This window comes from Polistes dominula, unplaced genomic scaffold (genome assembly GCF_049000335.1).
Source record: "Polistes dominula isolate Pdom_NZ unplaced genomic scaffold, Pdom_raw_medaka contig_11, whole genome shotgun sequence".
NCBI lineage: Eukaryota > Metazoa > Arthropoda > Insecta > Hymenoptera > Vespidae > Polistes > Polistes dominula.
The window spans coordinates 741062-764632 of NW_028301154.1; the positions used below are offsets into that span (position 1 = coordinate 741062).

Below are 23571 nucleotides of genomic sequence, written 5' to 3' on the forward strand. Positions count from 1 at the left end.
TTTGATATTTTTTATTATTATTATTATTATTTTGTTTTGTCTTTTTTATTTATATTTACGAATACACACACATTCTTTTACTTGTTTCGATTTCAAAGCAAAAAAAAGAAAGGCGAGAAATATATTGGATGAATTTTATTTTATCGTTAATACGAACGATAACGTATCTATATATATATATGTAGTTTAAAAAAATCTTGAAAATTTCATTACACATGTTGCGTGTATGGTCATTTTTTGTAGTCGACAAATTGTCCTCCTCCAATTTCATACTCGAATGAAATTTATATTCGAATTTACGATGAACTGCAAGAATATTTGTTGCTCCCGATACGACATTTTAACAATTTTGATTGATCGTACTTGGTCGGCTAGTTTTTTTGTTTTTTTGTTTTTTTGTTTTTCTTCTATCGCTCAAATGTAGAAAAACAAAATAATATTAGCATTTTATCGTAAGATAAATAAATAAATAGATAATTATTTATATATTTTCTTTTTCTTTTTTCACATAGCTTTATTCAATGTTGCATCAACCAACGGGGTCGATTATTAGCGACATAGGAGTTGTACATTAAAGTTTATTATACATATTAATTTGTTTATGATATTTTTAGTAGATTTATTATAATTGTTTTGTAATTTAGGTTTATATCTTTAATGGTGAATTTAACTTTTGTTTACCACTTTTCTCGGGATAACACGCTTACCACATCTGGGTCCTTTGGACCCGGACGAGAAAAATTGTTATAAAAAGAAACTATTGCATAGATTTACTTCAACATTTTTTTTGGAGACTTCTTTAATAATTACTTAAAAAGATTATATAAGTTTTATGGTTTTAAATTAAATTTAAATATGTTGAAAAAATTACCAAAGTTGAACAATTGAGAAAAATGACGACTCTCATGTTGCTAAAAATAGGTCTGGGTCCTTTGGCACCAAGTGTGGTAAGCAAAGGTTAATACAAAATTTCTGTCGATTTGCAGTGAATTTTATAGAATTATTGTATTCTATGAAAAGTATAAACTTTGAACGTTATTGAAAGAAATCGTTGCTATATTTTATGAAACGTCGGTTGTTATCAGTCTATTTACATAAAAATAGAAAAGAAAAGAAAAGAAACAAAGATAGAAGAACAAACAGCTATCTATCTTATTTTATTTTTACGACTTCCTTCAAACATATTTTGCCTTTTTATTTGTTCAAACTGATCGTAAAATTTCTAACGCGTAATATTTACGTGTAAAGAGAGAGAGAGAGAGAGAGAGAGAGAGAGAAAATGTATACACGTTAGGTACACGTATGTGTCTTCAGAGACACAAGGTACATTTTTGTGCTAGCTGGATTTAATAAAGAACACCGTTGACATGTTAAGGGTTAAAACATTAAGATATTCCTTTTTCTCTCTCACATAAACACACACACACACACATTGTGAAATTGCCCATATTCCTTACAACCCTCTCATACATATCCACATATTTTTTCCCTTTCACACCATCATCCAATAACGCGAACAACGAGAGTGTTAAAGTTTGTTTCTATTTTTTTTTTTTTTTCATTTCATTTTTTTTCTTGTTCTTTTTTCCCCTTTTTTACGATCGTAGGTAGCCCTTCTTCGTTTCACCTCTTGTCCCAAGTATCATTCGCAATATAAGAGGGGTAGGTAATGGACCGGTGATATAAATTCCAAGTTAGAACTTCTCTTTCTTTAGCAGAGTTAAATAGTCTCAGAAAAATGAGTCCTACCGTGGGAGTAGTTGCTATAATCATCGTCAAAGTAACGATCGCAAGTGTGAAACTTTCGTAATTACCCTAACCATCTCTCTGAGTCCCTTTATTGACCACGTGTTCCCTTCTTTGGCACGTGCTCATTTCCTTCTCATTCTTCTTTTCTTCATACTCATCCAAAGTCTACTTATTTTCCTTCATTTCTATACGTTTTTTTTTTTTTATATTTAATTATATATATATCAATATTTGATCATTTAAATAATTACATCAAAGGTACACAAAATATTATTGACCCCTTGCACTCGGGGCCTTTTTCACTTTTTGAGAAATATTAATAATATTATATTATTATTATATATCATATATTATTCAATATTAATATTATATTATTAATATTATATTATTTCACTTTTATTAGAAATATTAATGATATTAAATATTATTATTATTACTCTGTAATTATTGTTTTAATGATATTTCGTAAAACAATACCAAAGATGCATCCTAGGTGTTTATCAGAACACGTACCACAATAATATGTGATACTTCTCACCTATCTCCAGACGTATTACGATCAAAGCAAACCTTACAGTCCCTTTTCGAACCTTTAAGTATTATCATTAAGTATATCTTAAAAGAAATATCTTATCATACATCGTAAATAAGTAGACAGTGTAACAAAAGATTTGAAATTCATTCGGGCGCCGTATCAGCGTCATTCGAGTTGCCATTTAAATCTGCCGGGCGCCGTATCAGCACCGCACGAGTGCCAAACGGTTTAATATTCTATACTAATTATCTAATCGTTTTTAATGAAATAATAATAATCTAATTCTAATTGTATTTAATAAAAAAAAAATAAAAAAACAGAAGAAATTACTTTGTGAAATGATTCAATTTGATTAATTAATTGATCGGTCAACATAATTCGATAGAAAATCATCACTCTCTTTGTATCAACATATATAATTTAATAATTTTAAAGTAAAAATAGGGGGAAAGGGATGCTTTAACATTATCGAATGTAATTTAACACGAAAATCATGCCAGAGAAGCCAAAGTCTTCAATTGTGCTGGTCACGTTCGAAAGATACGATTAGAGATAAAGGGAGAGAGAAAAGTTGAGAGCTATTGTTAGAGAGGATGGACATGCGTTTGGATCTACCTGACAATACATACATATATGCATAAAGAGAGAGAGAGAGAGAGAGAGAGAGAGAGAGAGAGAGAGAGAAAAGAGAATCGATCGATCGATCGCGAGAAGGACAATTTACTGGGTTATTATTCGCCGTTGAAACATTGGAACGCGTTTTGCATTCGATAGAATACAATATATCGAACGATATATATTGGATATAATATTGGCGTTTCGGTTGAAAAAAATTTTCTATATATATATATATACCGGATGAATCATTTTAAACAAGAGATCAGTTATTTTACATGCGATGTCAAGGAACAAACAACAAGATAAAACGTGCAAGAAGATGGAAGTATCTTTAGATTTTATTTCTTGTAATTTATTAATTTTTTTGTTTTTGTTCTTTTTTTTTTCATTTGATTTGAGTAATGTTTTGTTTAATATATATATATAATATTTATGAAAAGTGAAGAAGATGCATTTTTTTCGAAAGTTGTCATTGAAATATCTCACTGTATAGATTCTCCAGAGGATGGTAGTGGGTAAAGGGTTGGGTGATGTGGGAGTAGAAGAGGATGCCACGATGAAAGCTTTCGATTTTTGTTCAAAGCGACAAATAGGCGACTCTCTCTCTCTCTCTCTCTTTTTCTCTTTCTTTTTAAGTGGACCGGCTGAGGGCTCAGTGCTCTTGCTGCTTGATAGAGCACGAGAGCAGATATTATTCGAGTCGAACGTTATTTCACGTTGCATATGAAATGCAGCGGGGTTTATAAAAGAAGAGGAAAAAATATAACGGGTGGGGGGCGATGGGGGGTGGAGTGGGTGGTTGGGGAAAGGTTGGAAGAAAAATCAGAGAGAGAAAAAGTACACGTCGAGTGATCGAAATTCATAGAAATAAAGTAAAAAATAAACATGAAACATTGAAGGATAAGTTTAATTTCGACGATTGAATAAAAATAGTAAATAATATGTTAAGACTAAAGGAACACCCAGTATAAGGAACGCAGACGGCTTTTGGGCCGTGGGCCCAAGCTGGGAGGCCAGCTGCTTCTCTCCAACGAAAAGTACAAGTCAGCTGTTTCCCATCATGGCACACGCCATGCCGTACGTTGTCGTGGTCGTCGTCGTTGTTGTCGTTGTTGTCGTACGCTGCGCCGTGTCCGTGATGACTCGATTTCGAATACGTCGTTGATAATATGTGTATATATATATATATATATATATATATATATGTATGGGAAAACATAAACGTATGGCCACACGTCCCTTACGTCAGACCAAGGGAACGCTAGTAATATGGGGTTTTATATAAAAATGAATTTGTAGTTGACGTAGAGGAAGGAATTTTGGTGAATTTCAAGAACGATGGGGGAAAGGAAAAACGTTTGAATTATTTTTCTGTAAAAATATTTTTTTTAAATTATGTTAATGTTGAATTATAAAAAAAATATATGCCAGTCTTGAATGTGTTAATTTAAAGTTCATGTTTTTTTCTTTTTTTGTATAAAAATAATAGAATTTGTATTTCACACTAGAAAACCAAAATTACTTTCTTGCCAACCGAATAGTTTTGAGTTTTGGGTTTTGTGCTTTTGGGTTAAACACGTTGAAAGAAAAGTGGTAGTTTTGATTCTCATGTTTCGTCCTTTTCGTGGTCTATCTGCCGAACGAGAACCACTGCCCTTCGTATCCGCTTGCCCGGAACGAAATGGAACGTAACCGACGAGCCAAAAGACATTGAGAGTAAAGGAGAGGAGAGGAGAGAAGAGGAGAGGAGAGGAGAACAAGGTAGGGTAGGTTCGTTGCATGTAACGTCTCCTGCTCCTGAAGCAGGTGCCCCTTGTTGGTCGGTTGAACTTTCAGGGCCGTAACAATATTTACCTTCACATTTCTTCTTCTTCTTCTTCTTTTTTTAACTCTTTTTGTTTATTGCACACATTGTCAGCTATTTCGTAACGCATTTCATTGAAATTTGGTATTTTATTTTATTTTAATAATTAATTCTTTCTTTCTTTGTCTCTCTCTCTCTCTCTCTCTCTCTCTCTTTGTAATATAAAATTGTTGAAGAAGATAAGTTCGTAAAGTTTTTTTTACGAGATAACATCGTTGATTATTATTAACTCGTTTTTTAGTTGAAGATGAGAAGAAGTTAAACGAGTACTTTCTCTCCGGACAGTTAAACAAACAATTCATAGAGGATCGTTGTCTCTCTTTGTTCTATCGACATTTGTCAATTTATTTTATTCGACAAGTCAAACGTACTTTATACGTTTTTTTATTACGTCTTTTATTAACGTACGTAACGTAATTTATTTAAAAAAAAAGAGACGTAATAAAAGTACATTTAAAAAAACGTAACGTAATTACGTAAACGCGTAAATATAATCGTTTTTTTTTTTTTTAAACGATGCAAATTATTTGGATTTTATTTTCATTTTCATAGACAAAATTGTATCGATTTTCAATGCTTAGTGGTCGTGCACTACTATTTACATTTTGCACGTTCGTCTAATATCATTTCTCTTATTTTCTTTTCTATCTTTTTCTCCATTCGAACAAATATTGATGCATGTTGGTCGACGATGGTGATGTAGATAGAATTTACAAATATTTCTCGAAAGAAGAGATACAAAGAGAGAGAAAGAGAGAGATTGACGGGGGAAGAGGGGGGAATAGAAATCACAGATAAAAATAGAAAAAAAAAATAAATAGGAAAAGCAAGATGTATATATATATATATATTTGTAGTTTTTTTTTATATTTCATTTGCGATGTCTGATGCGTTCTCTTCTGTAGGGAAGACAAAAAAGGATTACGTTGCAAAGAAAAAGAAAAAAACTAAAAATGGCTTAAGCAAGCCCTCCAATAAACTCTCAGAGAACGTCCTTCGAGACCTTTAACGAATTTATCGAACTCTCAGGATTCATTCGAGTGAGACTTTCGATTATTGGCCCCGAGCAATGATGGAATAAATATAGCGCGTGTTCCTTCAATTCTAAATTGAACAAATTTTATCGCCATAATATTTTTCTATTTTTAAGTTTTCAATTTAACTAAATATTACAATATTATTAATTGCATGTATTTATTGCAATATTATGAATTATTTAATTTAATATTAATTGCAATATTATTAATTATTTAGTTTAGTATTCATTGCAATATTATTAATTATATCATTTAATGATAATTGCAATATTAATTATTATTTAATTTTGTAATAATTGCAATGTTATTAATTATTTTAGTATTAATTGTAATATTATTAATTATTTAATTTAGTATCAATTGCAATATTATTAATTATTTAATTTAGTATAAATTGCAGTATTATTCATTATTTTATTTAATATTAATTGAAACATTAATTTAATTATTATTGCAATAATATTGCAATAATATTGCAATATTGCAATACTATTAAATATTGCAGTTAATTTCATATAGAATAGAATTCATGTCAAATATTGAAACTTTCAATATCTATTAATCGAAAATATCTCCGGAATTTGTGACTATCACTTTAAGCAAATAGAAAAATTCGTTTATTTATTTTAGTCGAGTCAACGAAAGATTTTTCAAGTTTTTCGAAACATAGAAGAATCAAAGGTTGAAACAGATAAAGAAAGGAAAGGTCGATCGGTTGTATTCTTCCTATTGCCTTTTCTATTTTTTCTAGACATTTTTCTAACACAATGTTAAGAGTGAGGAAGAGAAAAAGGCTCTCCTTTTCTCAACATTTCCTTTTACATTTTTCTTCTTCTTTTTATTTTATTTTATTTTATTTTTTTTTATTTCTTTGTCCATGCATCCCCGACCATGTTTTTTTTCTTTCTTTCTTTCTTTAAGTTTAGTGAATTTAGGTATTATTAGGGACGGTTTTTCTAGTCATTTATCACTATGATTTTTGTTGAGCCTTTTCACATTGAACACTTTTAAAATGTTTGCCAAAGAGAAACCTAAAGAAACTACGAAACATCCATTCCTACTAACTAAATTAGTCACAGATTAATTGAATGATTCAATGGCGATTTAGACGAAAAAATATTCGACACTTAAAATTCAAATTGAAAAGAGATTTTACAAAAAAAAAGAGAGAAAAGAAAATATGGGAAGAAAAGGCAGATAAGTCTTCCAAGGGATTTATATTCATGGAAATCCTTAAATAAGTCCCTTTTCGACTATTTATTTTGCCGAAGAAGCAGAAACATCGTTCGTTTTTTTCTTCTTCTTCTTCTTCTTCTTCTTCTTCTTATTGTAGGACAGAAGGAAAGGGTCTGTCTTTTGAATTATGGTTTTCTATGTGTGACGATGATCTACCTGATTTTGGAAAGTTCGAAGAAACCTTTTCTTTCAAAGTCTTGTAAAACTTAAGAAAAGAAAAGAAAAGAAATAGAAAATGGATAAAAAAAAAAAATAAAAAATAAAAAAATAAAAAAAAAAAGAGAAGAGAAAACGAAGAAACTTAACGTTCGTAGAAAAACATTCGTCGATGTTGTGAAGATGGTCTGAGAGGTAAATTCTTTTCGAAAGGAAGAAAGGAAGGGACAGAGGGGGGTAGTAAATGGTGAACTTTGAAATTCTAAAACCTCTGTCTCCCTTTTCCCTGCCTTTTCCCTCCTCTCCCTTCTTTCTTTCCATCTATCCAGCAGTTCTATTTTCTGTTACCACCTTTATGGAAAAATTTTTCTCGCACACGATTGAATTTCATCGAGTAATCTTTTATTCATTATTTAATAACGTTACGTACACATATTAGACGTAAAGATAATTTACTTTCTGTTTTTCTATTATTTTTTCAACTATTAATCCTTTTCGGATGTATTCAATTTGAACATGGGTGTCTTATTGGTCGGAATTAATATATATATATATTTTTTTTTTGTTAAATAATAATTTTCGAATATAATTTTATATATAATTTTTAATATTTAATATTATTTTAAAGAATTAATTAATTTATATATATTAAATTATAATATATATATTATATTTATTATTATATTTAATTTAATTATTATATTAATTTATTTTTTTATATTAATATATATTAATATAATTATAATCATAATAAATATATATATATATATAATTGTATAATTTTATTAATATATAATTATTATTTAATTAAATTATTAAAAAGGCTTTTGGTTGCTGAGAATGGACACGCGTTCAAAAATGGTTAATTCAGTTTATTGATAAAAATTTGCTCGTAAGATGTGTCATAAGTCAATAGGATTTTCTAATTGTAACATTGAATCGGAATAAAGTAAGGAATAGTTTTATTGAATCATCCTGTAAATATGTATAAAGGGGTTAGCTTTTATCGATCCATGAGAAATGACGATGTACCGTAGGTTATGGCATGGAAGAAATGTTTCTAATCCCTTCTCTCTCTCTCTCTCTCTCTCTTTTCTTTCCCTCGGTAATTGGATACCGTTTTACGATGTTATTGAGATATCGAGCTGCTTTTTTAGAACGCTAGCAAGGGTTATTTGTCTCTCGTCTATTACGTAGGTTTATTGCGAGCCCTCCTCGTCGTAGTTCGTCTATTATAATCGATTTCTATGTTGAGTCTCTCGTCAAATAATCATTTTAATGAGTCCATTCGCGAATATAAAAAGTACAGATAAAGGATGATATAAATTAGTCTATATTATACCAGAGAGACAAACACAAAGTTCTAATTTCATTTAATAGAAAATCTACGTGCTTTTGATAGATTAACTTTAACCCTTTCGCTATGGGCGTGTTTTCTTTAACGCTACTCATACTGCATGGGCTGCTAATACGTGCATCATCAAAACTTCACTTTATTTTTAAGTAATTTTGTTGCTGATATCAACACACTATCATTGGGAACGTCGTGAGCTGGACAGAAAAATAAAACAAGCATTAGCAAGTGTTTTACTGAAACTTAGCTTACGTTCTGCATAAAACGTATTAATATGCGACCCGCCAACCAGCGCCAGTCTGTTGAACGGGTCGAAATATTCGACCCACTGTTTATTGTGTTAACAATTTTTAATTGAAAGAAACAAAACTCTGAAATTACACGTCCATAATTGGATATTTGATGTGCTAGAACTGCATATGTTCGTCGGACTTTTATGAAGGGCCACTATAGTGGCCTGTAGTAGCGAATGGATTAATAGGAATGTTCAAACGTTGTTGTTATTTTCAATACGACTAATAATCGAAGAAAGAAAATATAAAGCAGTCTGAAAGTGAATTCGGACACCCGTTGCAATTCACCCCATGATTCTCGAGGGGGTGATATTTGAGGCAGTCTGGTATTACAGAATCGTAGAGAGGAGGACGAGGGGATAGTAATAGTAGTGGTGGAAGTGTCGGTGGTGATGGTGGTGATGGTGGCGATGGTGGTGGTTGGAACCCACCCTTGCGAAGTTGGATATAGCGTCGCGTCGACGAGTAGCAGGGACGCCCACGTCGGGACGCCCATGTCGCGTCGAGTCAGTATCTTCTCAACATATATATCTACTACTTGTATGTGCACGTAGACATTACATATATATATATATATTATCCTGAGGTATATATCGTTTCATGGTGACTTTCAGTTACTAACAGATCGTACGAGCATTTACATCGAAGTTCTCGTTGTGGACGACCGAGACCACTTAAAAAAAAGACAGAGAGAGAGAGAGAGAGAGAGAGAAAGCGAAAGGATAAGGGTAGTGAAAATAGAAAGTATTTGGGGGAAAAAAAAGGAAAAAAAATATATATTAGAAGAAGGAATGAATCGTAAGGGAAGAAACGTGTTCAGTTGTGCGAAAGTGTAAGAACACGAGGAATTCGAAAAAGATAGATAAAGAGGGATATATAAGAGAGGAGGTTGTATGCTTGAGGAAGGAAGGTAGGGGGAGAGAAAAAGAGGAAAGGTATAATCTTGTATACGACTCCGGCGTGCCATTCAGTCTCGGATGAACAAAGGAAGGTTCCCTCGGTCGGCGAGGGTCGTTTCCGATCGACGAACCGTCGTCGTCGTCGTCGTAGTTGGTACCTCTTCGTTCGTCTTCGGCACACCTCGTACAGTACAGGCGCTTACGAACCGGTCAGTCATGTAGTAGCGGCCGAGCCGTGAGGAACAAAGGAACGTGTTTGAACGATCGACAAAAAATTATAATAGATAGATAGTTCCTAATCGTATCGAATATTTTTTTATCATTAATAAATCAGCTGCCTCTACATATCATAGTGACGAATATTATATTCTATTATTTTTCTTATTATCAGTATTATTGTATTTTCTATTTGCACTCGTCGTTGCATTCATCGAAAGATCCAGAGAGAAGAAGAAGAACAACAATAATAATAATAGTGTGAGAGGAGCTAGCTTGTACGTTTCATCCTTTTTCTATTTTGTACAAATCGAAAGAGAAAAGTCTATTCTTCTAGTGTGTTCTCTTTCCTTCTTTGTTTGTTTTTTTTTTTTAAATATAAAATTTATCGAATTGAAGAGAGAGAGAGAGAGACAAAGACAAAGAGAGGGTGAAATACATAACATATATAAGATTTTGTCTCACTCGTATCTGAGCATTTTTCGTAAATCGCGCGTGCGTGCGTGCGTGTATGCATGCGTAGTGCGTCGTCATTCCCTACGTGCGTGTAGAGTGTATTACTGCGCCCGACCGGCGACCTAACCTGACGACAGTAACAGCAGCAGCAGCAGCTACAGCTACAGCTACAGCTACAGCTACGAACGACGACAAAGTTGGTGGTGGTGGAGGTGAAGGTGGTAGTGGTGGTGGTGGTGGTGGTAGTTCTGGTAGTAGTGGTGGGAGTGCTGACGGCCAACGAACGACGACTACGAGTACGAGAAGAGAGTACCAGTCGGTCGGTCGAACGTGTAACGTGTTAGAGAAGCTCTCACTCGTCTTCTCCTACATAAGAAAGAGAGAGAGAGAGAGAGAAAGAGAAAGACCAACGAAAAACAAGTAAATAATTCACCCTTACACGGATTACGTTATTTGTATATAATATATATATATATATTTATTAATATTATATATATATGCACACAACCGGCTTTATTAGTGCGTTGTTCACCACTCTTCCTAAGAAGTGAAAGTAAAGTTCTTCAACGAAGATAGAAATATATACATAGATTTGGAGAGAGAGAGAGAGAGAGAGAGAGCGAGAGAGAGGAGTAGCGTGAAGAGGGTGAAGGGACGACGAATGCAAAACGAGCCAATAATCCGGGCCCGCGTGACGTTTCAACTTGAGCGCGGAATTTGATATATTTTTGTGTGACTCCTTCACTCGTTTTTCTTCTTCCGAATATTTGTTGTTTTTTTTTTTTTTTTTTCGTCATACTTATTTTTTCAGTTCATTTTTTGGTTTTATTTATTTTATTAATTATTGGTGTGATATGTGCTACAAGAACATAGTGAATAACAGTATTATTAACAAGAACAAGAAGAACAACAACAACAACAAAAACAAGAAGAACGACTACGACGATTATCGACTATAGAAAGATAGAGAGAGAGAAAAAAGCACAAAGGGATATATAACTTTTCTTCTTCGAGAGGGTGCATCGGGTGCATTGTTCTACTTCTTAGTTTTCTTGCCCTTTTCTCCATTCGTTGTTCTTACACACGGATTATCCTCGTTTTAACGGTGAGTGAGTTGTTCTCTAACACTTCCTATTTTCCTTTTTTTTTTCTTTTTTTTCTTTATTTCTAATTTACCAATCAGACCAAAATTGTATCGATTAACGTTTATCGAAAATACTTTTGTAATATTATTTTAAGATATTTTGTAATATTATTATTATTGTCAATTGAAAATGTAACTCGTGTGATATCTTTTTCTTTTCATAAGAGAAAAATATGTTAGAGAGAAAGAGAGAGTACACGCGTTATTAAAAAAGAACTTTTATTTTGGACTCGACCAAGAGAACAAACGGACCGAACAACTATCGAAGCTTCTTCCTCCTTCGGTTTCATTTGATAAAAGTCAACGAAAAATGTTGTTGAAAATTCTCGTTGAACGTGTTTCATAGTTTTTCTTTGATTTTTGTTTACGTTCGTTGTTGTGTTACTTTTCTTAGTGGAGATAAATAAAATAGTCTTGTTTGCGTGTTTTTACGTTTTAACGACGTGTATGTATATCTCTTCGATTTGGAGATTACGAAAACTCGAGAAACTGTTGCATGTTCAATTCATTTTCTCTCTCTCCTTTTTCTCTATGTTTTATATCTATTCTTTTCATATATGTTAGAAGTAATACTCTTTGTTAATAGTTAAATTATTCTATTAATTTAATATATTATTTAACATATCCGATATCACATAGAATCATAATCGCTTTGCAATATGGTTGTAATATCAACGTCTATTAGTAATCACCTTTGAACGTTACCTTCATCCATTAATTAAACGTTTGTATGAACGTATTGCTAATTAATTGGATCAAGATAAAAAGAATCAAAGAAAGAGAAAGAGAGTTGAAACAAGATATTAGTATTATCATACAAAATTGTTCATTCATTATATTATAACATTTAGTTTTGTTAATAACAAGTAGAATGATTTAAGTTGATTAATGTGGTCCATCATCAATGGTTGCAAAATTTTGCAGAAATGACGGATGTTTAAACTACTTTCTATGTAATCATGGTCTGTGTTCCCTTTGAAAAAACCTATTCCTATTTCTCTCTCTCTCTCTCTCTTTTTCTATCTGATTGTATGTGGATCGTATTCGTGTTGAACAGAAACGAGAGGTTAATTAGACGTCGTTCGAGGATACGGGACGTTTACCGGGTGTCGGTGACAGCGGTTAATTATTCAAAAGCCTGGGATACGTTTAAACTAAAACGCGCCTTGACACGTGCTCTAATCCGCGAAATTCGTTAACCACCAGCAGACACAGTAACAGGATATTACTCGAACCATTTTCTTTTTTTTTTGTCTATATGCGTTTCGAATGCAAATTTTATATTTCCATGTTCCTTACTCGTTTGATTTTTTTTTCCCCTATCAATTTTTTTAGCCCGAATAGTGTTCCAATTATTGTATATAGGTTTTATTCGACCTTTCAATTCTCGGAAAATTGAGAATTCCAATTAGATTTGGTTGAAAATAAAAATGTAATATATTTCTTTGAAAAAGAATTTAATCGAATTCCCGTACCATTCTAATTTTTGCAACGAAATATCGAAGCATTCGAATGTAGCACACTATTCTATAAAAATAGTATCGTTCCTTTCATAATTTGGATTTGAAATGAATGACAAAGAGACAGATTGGTGGGGGTTTTGGAGAACAGTGGTTTTGCATTGTCATAGGATTTATCAACACGCATCCACACACGGGTAACCACATTTCACCAGGTTTGCAACTCTCTGCGGTCTTCACGAGCGACACCACCTCCATCATTGTCTCTTCCTCCTACACTTGAACGCCATTTGAAACATTTTCTCCTACGTTCATCATTTGAATCTCTCTCATCGACGAGAGAATCGTAGGTCGTCCGCAATAATTTCATCCCCCTCATTTTACGTTTTCGTTGCAATTCGACGGTGTACCAACGAATTATAAATTAAAGGAGAATAATTTGGTTCGTTAGGGGTGGGAAAATGGAAGGGGATAATTAATACACACGTTTATTAATGTTCAATTGATATTTTTATTTTATTTGCCTTTATTATTATTTTTTCAACTCCAAGAATAGTATCAAATTTCCTAATACTGTTTGGGTCCCCGGTAGTCAGTGGAAAAACAGTCACATCGACTGACATGGGAAAATCGTGGCCGTTAGAAAAATAGACATTTCCAAGTCAACGACATTTCACAAATTAACTTTTAATCTTAATTGGTAGAAAAAAAGGAAAAAAAAAGAAAAAAAAACAAGAAGAAGAATTAGACGATTATAACACGAGTTTAACTTTCCATGAAGTTTCATTTCCCTCTTTCTTTTTTCCTCCTCCCTACTCTTACAGTCAGTCATTCTTTTATAAGAGTTGCTCGAGACGACACGCTATTACTCGCATTGTCCCTCTTTGATCGTTTCACGACAAAGAACTCTCGGAACCATTAATCACTAGTTCTTCCTATATACGTACCTTAAGCCCCGTCTTTAACTAAACCCCATGAGATCGTCAAATTCCTAGGATGAACAACGAAATGAAACGAAACGAAACGAAAGGGGAGGGGATGGGATGGAATGATCTACATATTTTACATTACACATACATTAGTTAAAAGCATATTCGATAATTACAATGGTGGTTTAAATAGAACAAAAAATTGGATAAATTTGATGATAGTAGTTTTTCAATTGAAATACATTTTACTTTGCAATAATTAATCAACCTTTTGGAAGGAGATTGATAAGAAGACACTTTTAAGATTAACGTAGAAAATGTTGTTAGAAGAAAAGAAAGATGAAAGGAGAAAAGAGAAGAGAAGAAGAAGAAGAAGAAGAAAAGCAATAAAGATCATCGGCAGAGATCAAGAGGATTTTACGGATGAGAGATGAATTTATAGATGTTGCTGAGAGAAAGAGAAGTGGGAGGAGGAAGCTTATCTTTCGAATAAAACGAATCGAACGAGTTTTCACGCTTCTTCTAATCGATTTCTCTCTTCGATTACGTCTCTTTACATTCGTCTCATTCTATCTATTCACCTATCTGTCTATTTTTTGTTACTCTTTTTCTTTTAGGATAGTTAGGGCAACCCATTGATTGCCAACTACGAGATAGATATCTCGTAGTGTTGTGTTCTGCAAAAAAATAATTATTTATTGATCTTATCATTAATAACAAATAAATATACTATTATTGGGTTGGCAAGAGAATAATTTCGGTTTTCTTTCTTGTATAATATTATATATATCATCAGCTGTAGAATATAACACAATAAAGAGAGGAAAGACCGTGCTATATACCTTGACTAATGTAAGGTATATACAAGGGGGATGGGGGTGGGAGTGAAAAAGTACGCGTGAGTCATGGCCGATGACACGCGGAGAACTTACTCGGTCCTCTGTGAATGAAATGTCGAGGAGTAGATTCACGTTGACGTTTACGAGGAATTCTCTCGAGTATCCACGAATCGTTTCTAAACTATTTCTCATGCGAAAATAGAGACAAACAGATAGACAGACAGACAGTAGAGAGACCCAAATAGAAACTATTTTTTATCTATTGGGTTGGCAAGAAAGTAATATTTCGGTAGCATATATAAATAAATTTATATACAAGTAATTGCTATTAAAAATTTCCCAAAAAAATAAATCAAATAAATCAAAATTAATGATGCACTTTTTATAGCTCTGAAAATAAAACACAAAATATCTCAAAAATCCGTCGATCTATTGTACAAATCATTATTCAAGTAAATTAAGCTCGTTCGTTAAGGTTTAATCGTTGATGAAATGATTTGAATGAAGTATCAAAAACCTACAGGAGAAACGATCGTGCGAAAAATAGAAGAAATACGAAAGAGACTTTTCTAGAGTAGAAACACAAGGAGAGGGTCTCGTGGCATGTCCAATTAACGAGATTACCTTGCGCGAAACTCGTTTCAGTACCGATCACGCCTTATTTAGGTGTACGACGTGTGGACGCTCCTTAAGTAGCGAAAGTAAACGCCCTGTCGTCGTTTTATGTTAGTCGTCTTATGTTAATCGTCATTTTCTTAAACGAATATAAACAAAAAGATTAGTTTTTTCTAATTTGCAAGATGCTAGGAAAATTTGAAGCAATGCTTCTCTAATAGAACAGTCATAGAATGAAAGTTCAAGCAAAACGATGACATTCAAATGCATAGAATTGCATTGAACTATTATATGCAAATTACAATGCATTTATTAAATGGTCTTAAAAGTAATCAATTTGTCTTTGCTAACTAAAAACATTTAATTATTAAACAAATTTTCACAATGCTAATTAACCAAGAACAAATTTCTTCATCATTTTCTAACACTTTTTGCCTTTAACTACTTTTTAAAAATTGTTCAATTTCCTATTTTAAAAAGTCCTTCGATTTTTCATTGACACCAACTAAATTTGAATGTACTACTCATCGAAGAAATTTTCATTACTTTTCGGTAGCCCCAAATATTAAGTAATTAATATTTTTATTTATTTATTTATTTATTTATTTTTTTTTTTTAATTTCTTCCGTCTACACATAAAAATTACACAATGAAATTTGCAAGGAAAATAATTACACGCGTGCGTCTCTCTAGCACGGATTAATTTCGTTCGTTGAGAATGATAGATATGGATATGTAGAGAGATAGGACAGGAAGGGAAGGGAAGGGAAGGAAAGGGTAGGGTGGAAAAGTGTGCATGCGTGTGTTCCTGTTTTGACCTCGACGAAAATCAACTTGTTTACCATCCTATGCGAAAATTCATCTGGCTGTTTTTATTTTGGATATAATACCTTTTTTTTTAATTTGGTATTTATATTTAACATTCAAACGAGTGAATCCTGTTTTTTTCATTTCGTTCTCTCTATCTCTCTCTCTTGTTTTCACGAAAAAATCTCCGAAGAAATATTATTTTCATTCATTTTGAAATGTTAATTACTCCGAATGGATTCTCTCTTTTATTTATTTTTTTTTTTTTTGTTGTTTCTTATTCAAAATTATATTTTATATTTTAAATAGGATTGAAGAAATTCTCATTTGAAATTCATAGAGTTTGATGAAAAAAAAAAAAAAGAAAAAAAAATGTTGTCGACGTAGGAATGCATATACTGAAAATTATCGTCATTATTATCATCATAATCATTGTCGATATCATTAAGTTCATCATAATCCTAATAAGCGTCATTGCAGACCGATTGTGAGTCATGTAACAAGAATAGTGTTACTTGTAATGCAGCTTCCCTCTCTTTCTGTTTTAAACTGGCTGTCACACCATGATGTCCGTCTTTCTCCTCTATCCGTGTGTTGCTGTCACTCCAAAGAAAGAGAGAGAGAGTGAGAGAGAGAGAGAGAGAGATCTCACGAGAGTGAAATGCCAGAGTGAAAGGGCATGTCTTCTCGTGCGTGCCGTTACGTCAGACCTTGTCGTGCCACTCATAACATCGTACGTGTTTTATCGAAGGGAACTATTGCAAAGGTTTCCTCGCCATTTTCGATCAAATTTTATCCTTATTAGGTTTTACCAAAGATTATATCCATTTTTTTGTTGTTGTTTTTTTTTTTTTTTTTTTATAAAAATCCTTTCATTTTTTTTTTCTTTTATATCGTACAATAATGTTTGATTTGTATTACAATATTTGAACAACATTTGCTATAAACCGCTATAATATTTATTAAATACAAAATATATATATATACAAATAATATAACATATAAATATAATTATAAAGTTGTATAATAGAGAAAGAATAGTGTAAAATATATGCACACATTATATCTATACATATATGTTATTATACGTAGATTCGATTTTATGCGAATAATAGTATGCACGAGAGAGAGAGAGAGAGAGAGAGAGAGAGGGGGGGAGAGATAGGGATAGAAAGAAAGAAAGATCGTTTCCGTGCGCGTGCTCTACATTAGCTATGTGACGTGTGTATAGGCAATTCGTCGGTTGTGAAAAGGTGAGATCGATATCACGCATGACTCGTCGTCGGTCTCTCTTTTTCTCTCTCCCTTTTCGTCTCTCCTTTCCTCTCTTGACGACGGTCTTTAACCTCCACCCGTTATATACACGTGCTATATATTCTTACACATCGCGTTATATATCAAGCTTTCATTTCAGAAACGACGCGACACCACGACAACGACGTATTGCTCCCAAGGGCGCCAAATAAACTTCATTCGAACTCTAATTTTTTTTTTTTTTTTTTGGTATATAAGGATGCACTTTTACTATGTGTAGTATGTGTATGTATGTGCATGTGTGATGTATATAATGTGACGTATCTTTTATAATGGAATGAGAATTATCATGGAAAACTTGATTAACCTTCGAGCTTTCGGTTTTAATATTCCTTTCTTTTCACTTTCATCGAATAATTATTTTGTATTTTGTATTTTGTATTTTTTGTTCTTTTCAAATAAATAATTGTATTTGTTTAGTATTGGTATGATAATTGCGTATGAAATGGGATTTTTAGAATGACGTTGAAAGCAGTGAACAGTAAAACGTTTGCCTCGTGTTGTTGTTGGGATCGATAAAGTGCGTCTTGCGTGGCACACTCATCTCCCTCTCTCTGTCTCTCTCATAAATCTTCAACCTTTTTTCTTCTACCTTTGTTTCTCTTGTACAAAATTTATGTTCAACACTTATGCTTGGATACTTCCGACACGTTTATCCTTAACACCTTTCATTCTTCTGGTAATATTAAAAAGTGAAAGTTAGTAGCGAATGTGCGAGGAAGAAGTTTCCGTAAGTTTGCAGAAATAGAAACATAGGTAGGAATTGTAAGAGGGAGATGAAAGAGAGAGTTAGAAGTAGAAGTAGAAATAGAAGTAGAAGTAGAAGTAGAAGTAGAAGTAGATAACGTTCTCTGTTACTCATCATAGGATAGAATGGCGACGAAAAAGTGGGTTGAGGACAATCTTCACGTGCTGTAATCGATTAATCATTTTGTTAATACTTCTTTTTTTTCGTTTACTCTTATATATTATTTTATTTATAGTATTAATCCTTTGAGTGTATGGACTCATATATGCGTTTGGTAAAAATTACCAGAGTGGTCTATCGACGCATATATGTGTTTCTTAATATTAATGTCAAATAATATGTAATGTTATATTAAAATGTTAATGTTTATATTAATTCAATTAAATTATATTCACAGAAATAACAACTTTAATTATTAAATTAATTTAATAATAATTTAATTATATAATTTAATTCATTATTATATAATTAAATTATTATTAAATTTATATTATATTATTATATAATTGTAAATATATAATATATATATATAATTATTAATATAAATATATATTAAATAATATATTATATTATTATTAATTAATTTTAATATTAATTAATATTATTTATTATATAATTATTATATTTTATAGTTATTTGATATTTTAGTTATTTATAATATATTAATATTTATATATATATATAACAATTAATATAATATTAATATTAATTATATTTATATGTGGGATTTACCAGATTAATCGAACCGATAATCTTCCGCTTTAACCAATTGAACTATCCAGAGCTCATCTAATATTAATTATATATTTATTATATAGTAAATATTATATAACATTATATTATATATTTTTTAATTTTAATTTTTTATTTATTTTTTATATATTAATATTTAATATAAAATTAAATTATTATTATATTTTATATTTAAATTATTCCATTCCTAAGAAACATTTTAATTAAAATTCAGAGGGTTAATATAATGTTCTTTTTTAAAAAGTCTCCAATATCATAATGAACACACAACCCAATGGATATATGGTATATTTTATCAAATCGATTGTACAAATATTATGATACAGATAATTTATTTGTCGATTAAGAAGAATTTTTTCTTCAAATATATAAAGTAAATAGTTTGACAAGTCATAATGAAAGAAAACTTGTATTTCTCGATCTTGTATATATATATATACTCAGAGAGCAGATATGCGTTCGGCACGTTGCACACGAATCTTCTGAATGTCGAGAGGAGGTCCAGATGCAACCTTGGAATGCAAGCAAGAGAAAGAGAGAAAGATAAAGGCAAGGTTTAACAGCAGGCATCGTCTTTCGGTCGCTGACAGATTTCACTTCGTAGAAGTCTCGGCTTCTTCTTTCATCGAAAATGACTTCTCCCCCGCTGTTGCATACATGTTTATCAAACGTATACTTAGATTACCCCGTTTTCTTCTCTCTGATACGCTAGATAGGTTTTTATATATATATATATATATATATATATATAATCGTTCGTTTGAAGTTCCAGAATAAAAAAAAAAAAAAAATATTTCAAATAATTTTTCGCTGACATTTTAGAGGATTAAAATAATTTATGTAAAATAATGTAAAAAGAAATTGCACATTTTTTCACAAGCATATGCAAAATGTTGTAAAATGTTTCTAATATTTATTTATTGTTGATAAGTATAATTAATAATTAATTTATAAATAGTATATATATATAGTCAATCTTTTTTTCATAATTGTCTGACATATTTCTCAGAATTCATTTGTAAATAAATTGCACTGCGTCCAGTTGGTGTGTTTTTTTTTTTTTTTTAATTACAGTTCAGGTGTGCATCACTTCGATCGCGTAATCCTCATCGAATCCAGGCTACGTTTTCGACCTTCGTGGTCCAATCCGTGGCCTTGGCACGCTTTCTCTCTCTCTCTCTCTCTCTCTGTTTCATTGTCTTTCAATTCCTATAAGAGAATAGTCGAGCATTCTCCTCTCATCCGTAAACTTTGACACGTCTTTGTATTCGAAGTGCTACACTTAAATCATCCTTTTTGTCTCGTACCAACATGATTAGAAAAGTAACCAACCGATTGATTCAGATGACGAGTCAGACTCATCTCACCGTGTAACTTCGTCCAAGTAAGGACTTCATCGGAAAATCTGTAATCTGAAAATGAGTAATCTGGAGAACACATATAGGAATGATAGAATGATAACGAAAGTAAACTTTCCATGGTGTTTTGCTGCTAGGAAATAAAGGAGTGGGGAGAGATACAGAGATAGATAGATAGATAGATAGATAGATAGATAGATAGATAGAGAGAAATGCGGTCGAGTAATTTGCAGCTTCTAGAAGTTACTTCTATCTTCGAGCCTCTAGTATTACGTGCTATGATATTATTTATGAATCCTATGCGAAATGCTCGTCGAGGAAATACGTGATATGAAAAGAGATATATATTTTCCACGTGGAACAACCACCACCATCACCACACCACCACCATCACCACCATCTTACCTTACGTATCTGTAGAATTCCTATGTATAATATAGTATATTACATACATACATACATACATTTATTTATATTACTCATAAATCTTTTTGCGTTGAAATAACCAAAAATTTGTTAGTTACATTACAATCAGCTGTTTCTTTTTACCCAGTTTAGATGAAAAATGAATTTGCAACGTTTTACGCAGGTGCATCATCATTCCTGTATTTTTTGTTTTTTTGTTTATATTTTCTTTAATCTTGTCATAATTTTTTTTATTTTCTTTTTTCAAGAGAAGGGAATATAAAGCAAACCCTAAATTTACTCAACGCCAGCAGCGTCCTATGCTTCTCCAAAATTAGATATTCTACGAAGGGGCAATATGGTGTTCCTATTCTCTCTTTCTCTCTCTCTCTCTCTCTCTCTCTTTCATCTCGGTTTCTCTTAGAGTATCCAATCTATTCCACGATATTTACCTTGCGCAAATAATTAACAACGTGCTGCAAGTATTTACTCGTCGTGTACTCGTTTCATTATTCCTGCATCCCATTATCGATTTATCAAACTTGTACAAACGGTAGTCGGTTAAAAGTTAAATATATAAAGAGTGTATAATAAAATAAAAAAAAAAAATATAAATCTATGTAAAGATTAAATATTCTATACAGGAAATTGTTAATTCGATTAAAACAACTTCTCCATAGAAATTTAGTGTTTTAACATTTTATTCAAAATGTAAGAACAATTATCACCAAAGTAATATTATTCTTATTACATTTGATTGAAATTCGGAGTTTTTATAATGATTGGTAATTTTGTTTATTTTACACAACGAGTATACACGTCAAACGCACCGTAGAGTAGAGATTTGGTACGACGTGTATACACGTCGATTGCACTTAACTGGTTAAACCTTTTATCCAAAATGTAGTAACAGGTGCAATGTTATGTTTCAAAAGGATTGATTCAAAGTGAGAATATACATTTTATTTAGTTGTGTGTTGTAACGTTGGCTGCCTTGGTGGCTACTTTTCGAACGATCGACGTATCGACAGAAATGTCGATTTTGCGTTTTCCACATTCTCGGTATCTTCTGGTCGCTCGTTGTAATATGAAAGATAAGTATGTATGACCGATCGATAATCGAAGAGAGGGCTTTTATTTTATTATTTTATTTTTTTTTTTTTTTAATCCACTCGATATCGTATTCTCTTTCTCTTCTTATTTTTTTTTTCTTGTATTTTATCCTTTCTCTGTATTCTTTCATTATCTTATCTCCTTTATAGTTTATAATCCTTTATTTTATTATATATATATTTTTTTTAAATATTCTAATTGAAAAGAAAAATTGGGAAAGATGAATTGGGCCGTTTATTTTGAAAGTGGTGTCCTAACTTCATTAATGTTCGAATGCGTTTCAATGCAATTCAAAATATAATATTAAAATAATATATTTATAATATATTATATAATACAAATATAATATTATTATATAGTATTATATATTATTATTAAATATTAATTATTATATATTACTAAAAATATAATATAAAAATAATATAATATTATATTAAAATATAGTATTAAAATAATATAATATTATATTAAAATAATATTATATTAAAATATAATAATAAAATAACTATATGTATAATATAATATTATTATATATTATTAAATTCAAATTACAATATTAAATTATTACAATATTAAAATATACATTTAATATTATTATTAAATATTAATTAGTATAACATATTAATAAAAATATAATATTAAAATAATAATTAAAAATATAGATATACTAACAAGTCATACTGCTTTAGTGTATCAAAAGGTGTTGAATTTATATTTCCCATTAAAATAGTTCCAATAATATTCGAATTTTTTTTACCACAAATGGAATTAGGCCACTTTCTAAATAAACGGCTTAATTATATTACGAAAACGTGATCTCTCCTTTACTCTATTTTTCTCTCTCTCTCTCTCTTTGACTTTGTTATCACTTTTCTTTTTTTTTTTTTTAAACTATGAGAGTAGGACAGAAAAATGGAATATATAAAATCGTGCGATTATTCGCATACGGTTACGCAGAATCCGGTAAATTTATCGCATATTATATCGCACCTTCCGTTAACACGATTCCTTTTTTCTTTTTTTCTTCTTTTAATTTTTTTCTACATACCACATGTGTTGTGACTGTGTATGTAAATGTATATGCATGTATATATTTATTATTATATTATATATAGGCCACGCGGTGATAATAATGATTGCATTCATTGCGCGTTATCGTTGCGCGTATTTTCTTTGTTTATTTCATTCGTTACGAATTATTAATCGGTCTTTCTAAGTTGGCTTTTTCAATTTTATTAAAGGTGTTTGTTCATTGATTCAAAATCAATTACTCTTCCTCTTGACACTTTTTTTTTTTTTTAAGATAATTCAATTTCGTTTGTAACAGATCCTTCAGATTAGGATAATATTCTCCTGAGGATATAATAAACATTTCTCGTAGATTTAAAAGTTATTCGACAAATTTAAAAAACGATCAATTCATCTTTTTTTTTTTTTTGACGTAAAATTCTTTTTTTTTTGTTTTTTCTTTTAAGATTGTTAAATTACGAGTCTTGACACTTTGGATAATATCCAACTTGTATTTTCTAATTCTATTTATATTTGAAAGAGAGAGAGAGAGAGAGAGAGAGAGAGGGAGAGAGAATAGATCGGAAAATACACAAAGGATTCATATTTCGTATTCGTGGGTGGCTTCGATTCGTGGGATAGTCAAAGAAAGAAAGGAAGAAAGG

General features: G+C 31.2%; 1 protein-coding gene across 2 annotated transcripts in view; it reads left to right on the plus strand.

The window, feature by feature from the left end:
* The window catches only part of brat (tripartite motif-containing protein brain tumor), a 76850-nt gene that overhangs the window by 6295 nt on the left and 46984 nt on the right, over positions 1–23571 (plus strand). The window contains exon 1 of one of the 2 annotated variants that reach the window (XM_015329855.2): positions 10632–11518. The exons of the other annotated variant lie outside the window; for it this stretch is intronic. The gene's annotated coding sequence lies outside the window, so the exon portion shown is untranslated. Of the gene's footprint in view, positions 1–10631; positions 11519–23571 lie in introns of those variants that run through there. 2 annotated transcript variants of the gene reach the window in all.